This window comes from Camellia sinensis, chromosome 4 (genome assembly GCF_055761805.1).
Source record: "Camellia sinensis isolate YWXY chromosome 4, ASM5576180v1, whole genome shotgun sequence".
NCBI lineage: Eukaryota > Viridiplantae > Streptophyta > Magnoliopsida > Ericales > Theaceae > Camellia > Camellia sinensis.
The window spans coordinates 212,177,399-212,183,277 of record NC_138964.1 but is presented as its reverse complement, the minus strand read 5'-3'; the positions used below and the strand labels follow the sequence as shown (position 1 = coordinate 212,183,277).

General features: G+C 36.6%; 1 pseudogene; it reads right to left on the bottom strand.

Moving 5' to 3' along the window:
• Positions 1-1,352: 1,352 nt before the first annotated feature.
• LOC114265018 (UDP-glycosyltransferase 83A1-like) lies at positions 1,353-4,547 on the bottom strand (annotated as a pseudogene).
• Between the last annotated feature and the right edge of the window lie 1,332 nt (positions 4,548-5,879).

Below are 5,879 nucleotides of genomic sequence, written 5' to 3'. Positions count from 1 at the left end.
GGATCTTGATGTTCTTGAACTAGCAAGTCATGATCTCTGCTAGTAGTGCGATCTCTGTCGAGATGTTGGACCTAGATGAAATGGAACATGATGGTTCATGGTTTTTAGTTCTTGATTCTTGACGAGTGGACATTTGAGTCCTTATTTCTTGGTGCCAACGAGTCACGATCTCGGTCGGGGAAGTACATGTATAGGTTTCATCATCTCAGTTTTCCAGGGTAATAGAACCTAGGGGGCAGTTGTAGGGACATATTTTTAGGTAGTCCACGTGGCCGAGATTGTTGGCCGAGGTTGTTAGCCGAGGTGCCACGTGGGTGGACCATGGTGCCGAGATATGGTGCACTAATACTGGAATTTGAGATATTTGGATAGAGGACTAGAGTCCTAGATGACATCAAGCTACTTATTTGGATAGAGATAGGACTCTTGAGGGAGTTCATCTTAATTTGAATAGTATAAGTTGTGATAAATGTTATCCTTGTAAATGATAGAGTCTCATAAAGTAAGACTTCTAGGAGAAGTTAGACACTGATCATTATAAAAGTACGACACCCTCATGGGTTTAAGGTATGCTTTATTTGAGATGCTTTTATGCTTTTATTGTTGAAGTTTAAGTATTTGTATTGATATCTGTGAGAGATAAGATTATTGACTTGATCATCGGAGTGCTCCCAGGTGGACGAACCACCGCGATATTCTCATCTTCTTGTTGGCAGGTGCTCGGGCTTAATTTATTTTGCTGGTGCTCTCTAGCTAAGTTCCTCATTTGGTTGTGTGGTCAGAAATCAACACCCACATGTAGCATTTTCCATTGTAAAATGGCGCTCTTTGCATAGTTTCTATGTTATTTTATTGACCATAAGCAATTTTTCTTCCTCATCATGTATTGTACTATTATAAGATTTACATTAATAAATAAATGTGAAAGTTATTTCTTCAGATTTTATGTGTGGCATTTTCCGTTGTAAAATGGCGCTCTTTGCATAGTTTCTATGTTATTTTATTGACCATAAACAATTTTTCTTCCTCATCATATACTGTATTGATATACTAACAAATTTATGATCACATCTCTAAAAAAAAGTATATGATTACCATTTACATATGGATTATTTATTTATTTTTATATTTTATATAATAACGAGAAATCCCTTGCATTGGATGAAACCCGGATAAAAGTCCAAATATGTGCAACCACTCAAGGAGGAAACTTGGGATTGGGCCAATAAGCTTGATTTTGTTCCATTAACTGTGATACAAAACACTTTCTATCTCCTCTTCTTAATTCTCTTCTTTCATAAGAGATCACAAGAAACAACAAACCAAAAAACAAAAAAACAAGCTTGTTGGAATCAATTATGTCTACTATACCATGCCTTCATCCATTCAATGAAATTGTTCAAATTGCTGTAATAGCACTCGCCTTCTCTGACACTTTTTGCCATCACTTCCTTCAAATCCAAAGCCCTTTCTTTGAATGTCCCATCTCCAAGCAATTGCTCCACCTTATCCTTAATTAGTCCTTGCTTGATGATCCCACTTTCATCTCCATTATTAAACCCCAATCTAACTTTCCAAACCTCACAAATGTGGGCTTGGTTGAGAAACTGTCAGCAAAGGCCAGCAAAGGAAAGGAACTCCATAGCATTGGAGTTCCATCCACAGTGGCTCAAGAAGCAAGCTACAGATGGGTGACTCAGTACCAGTTTTTTTTTGGACAGGAGACTGTTGTTGGCTCACCTTGATAATCCAAACCGTTTATCTTGTAAAGCCCATTGAGAAGATCATTCTTATAAAGTATCAAGTTGATCTAACATCTATAGCTAAATGATCATATCACAAAATCATCACAGTTTTTGCAACTTGATTTTGTGATCTAATCATGTGACTACTGATATTCGATTGATTTGATTTCTTGTATGAATAATTTGCTCAACAAGCCTTACAAGATGAATGATTTAGCTCACTGAGTTGGGCCCACACTGAACAAACAACTCCTTCTGATTTAAATAATAGACCAGAGAGAAGCTAAATCCTAATAAAATTTAAAGAAATGCTAAATCCTAGTAGAATGTAAATCTCTCCGCTTGAAGGTATAGATGGAGTATAGTAGTTCCAATCGAAATTCAATCCAGTGGTCACATCCACCAGAAAGATATGAACTAATTATGAGCCAAAATTGCCCCCTAAAACAATAGAATATATAAAGAACTCTCTCTATAATGAATTATGGGTACAACTAATGCGTATGTGGGTGGATACTATGGTAGACTACAACCAGGAACAAGACTTGAAGCGGAGTTATGGGCATTGCACAAGGGATTAACAATCATTCTTCAAAAAGGATTAAGCAATGTGACTATAGAGATAAGTGCAACCCATGTAGTGTAATTGATGGAGGATGAATCAGGGGACAAATGTCCTTTCAAGAACCTGGTGGAAGACGCCGAAACCCTACTTAGAGGATGCAATTACGCTATCCAACATGTTTGGAAAGAAAAAAACCTTTGTGTTGATGCAATGGCCAAGTTTGGAGCAGCACAACTTGAAGACATAATAGTGGTGAATGAACCACCAGTTAAGATCAAGAGTCAGCTTGTTGCAGACATGGTAGGAATGTCTAGGGAACGGGCTTAGTCCCTTGTTTACTTTATTTCCGTTGTAACAAAAAAAAAGCTATGTTTTGAGTATGCATCCCTCCATCAGATGATCAACACATAGGTATAACTCTATTAATTAAGGAAAATGCATAAGACCCCAGTGAGGTGCTGGGGGTCTCTTCTCATTGGCCCAAAAAACTATTTATTTTTTATTTTTTTTATTTTTTGATTTTTAGCCAATGACAGCCCCCCATGTGGCACTGGGGGTCACCCCACTTGGGAGTCCCCAGCAGAGCCCATTAATTAATACATAAGGGTTATATATATATTATAGTTATAATAATAAAATCTAATAATAATTTTTTAAGTGAATTATTTAAACCCAATATTCAAGTCAATCTATAATAGTTCTATTTTTATTAAAATTTCTAACAGGTCCTGCTGCTGAGGTGCCCAACTAACAATTTGCCCTGGTTTTCTACTCTCTCTCTGAACCTATCTGGATACGGAAAAGAGTCGTAGCTTGACACCAAGGGCTCGAATTGGCTCGAAAGAGGGAGAGGAGAAAGAGAAGGGAGGGAGAGGAAGAAGGGAGGGAGGAGATCGTCGCGCAGCACCACCGCCGTCGCCTCGCCGCCGATCGTCGCAGCTTCAGACCGTCGCCTCGCCGATCATCGCACCACCGCCACCGCCTCGCCGATCGTCGCAGTCGCAGTCACAGTCGCAGTCGCAGCCCCGCCTCCTCCTCCAGCCGATTTTTATGGCCCCCTTCCCTCCCCTCCCCTCCTTCCTCCTCCTCCTCCCTTCTCTTCTTCTCCCTTCTTCTTCTTCTTCTTCGTTCTGCAACAAAAACACGGAAAAAAGAAAAAAAAAAAAATCGACACCAAAACGACGTCGTTTTGGTGTCGAGCCAAACTCAAGCCACGGGTTTCGAGCTACGTAACACTACCGTATCTGGATAATCACGATCAGGCCTCACAACCGATAAGAATGGTCTATTAGTTAGGTCAAGCCCCAAAGCCAGTTCTGTAAGCTGTTTATGATAAAAAAAAAAATAGTGAAACTTCCAATTTGTAAAATCATATTTATCGCCCAATTTTTGGGTCACAAATTCATATGATGAAAATCAATTTAAGTGTTTTTTCTTAAATGATCTATACACAAATGCCTCTAAGATGAACAAATCAGATCAATTGTCAGAGTGAATCTGAATCCCAAAGCCAGCACGGCAGCTGCCGCAGACCAAAGCGCTGCCCACCTGATCCCCATTTTCTCCGCGACTTCCAGTGCCCATCCCAAGCTTTCATCTACAATAACGCAACTGATCTTTTCATCATTGTCTGATCCATTATTAATCTTTTTTTATGAGCTCTTCAAGCTTCCCGGGAATGACTTCAAAGATCACTTCTGTCAACTTCCCCAAATCATTCCTATCCTCCCATGGTTCCAACCCATCTGGGACCGAAACAAGATGTATATCATGATCATCATCCCGGACAGTACTACTCTGTTTGTCCGGAAATGCATTCATGATGCTTGTGTGATTGAACTAAGGCCATGTTTGTTTGGGCGGACTAGATTAGCATTCCCATGACTAATAATCCTAGGATTACGAATCCGTTGGATTATGTATCCTATCTTAACTAATGCTCAAGTTTAAAATAATTAGTCCGTACTTCAATTGTTTAACCAAATATCGGATTAATAATTTTATTGGACTATTAGTCTAATCCTAAGCTCATGTCCACCCAAACAAACATGGCTTAAGTGTTCACAAAGGTTACTTTGAAGCCGTGTTTGGATAGCCATTGCATGAGCTCCAGCAAGCGAATTACATGTCCTTGTTCTGGATTAGGAATGACTAGAACATATGGTTTCATGCCCATCTGCTATTTGTTCTTTGCTCACTCAAATATTCACTACTGCTATTTTAGGTAGCCGTGGCGGCTTCACTCAGTCCATGCTTCTATTGTCCAGTGTTGTCTATTTTACTAAGTTATGTTTAAATTTTGAATTTCTATGAAAAAATTAATTAACAGAGACGGGAATTCACTTTTTTCCTTGACTTTTTCATTTTATTTCCACAAATCTCTACTAAAATTTAAGATCCAACTAATCAGACTCTTCTTTGTCACTTTTTTCTTGTCCAGTGGCTTTATTGATGCTTGTTTGGTTAATTTATTTTTTAGAACATAAAATACACATGAATAGTATAATAACCAAAATGAAAATACAAAATTATAGCCGCTCTCAACTGGGCAGCTTTTGGCAATCTAGGGGCTAATTATTCAGTTGTCCTGACATACTATGTGACGTTGACTACGTAATGCTCCAAAACAATCACACAACGGAAGTTTTATGAATGGGATTGTTGACTCATTTTGGTAGGCAATTGAGAGACAACGGTTTTATTTGGCATATATTAAAAAAGTTAAAAAGTTATTATTCTATTTAAATTACATAATCTTATTTAAGTTATATCATTTCTCTATCACATTACTTCAAACTCAATCCATACCCAACTCATATTTCATAAAAAATCAAAAAGTGCACTGTACGAGCACGAAATAATTCTTCTCATATGATCTTGTTAATCAAGTTTGCGCTCCTCCAAACGTCGTCGTTTTACTTCCTGGAAACACAATTGTGAGCTAGCCAGCGGGTGTGTACCGGAAACCCCTTCGATGCCTAAGTCAGCAACTAGACAATAGACAATAAGCTCTGGGTGCGTTTGTTTGGACGGACTGGATAAGGAGGGTTTGTAATCCATCGGACTATTAGTCCAGGGATACATTGTCCCGGGACTATTTGGTTGGACTAAATTTATTTGTTTAGTCATAGGATTAGATGTCTAGATTGGACTATTTTTAGTTATCCAATGTTTGTTTGGGATATTATGGAGAATGATAAACGCTCAAATGACTATTTTATCATTTTCAATTATTTACTAAGTAATAGCAATATTAAACATAGCTTTAATATTTTAATTATTTTTGGCTAGATTAAATAAAATTTTATTTTATTTTATTTTTTGAACAATATTTTAATTATTTTAATTTATTATTTTCAATTAAATTAAATTTATAATTTATAATGTATATTTTTTTATTTAATATATAATTTTAAATTAACGACAATAAAAAATAATTTTATTTAATATATAAATTAAATTTTCAACAACACAAAAAAATTTAATTTATAAGGCCATAATTTATAATTTATTATTTTTAAATAAATTTAATTTATATTTTATATTTTTTATTTAATATATAATTTTAA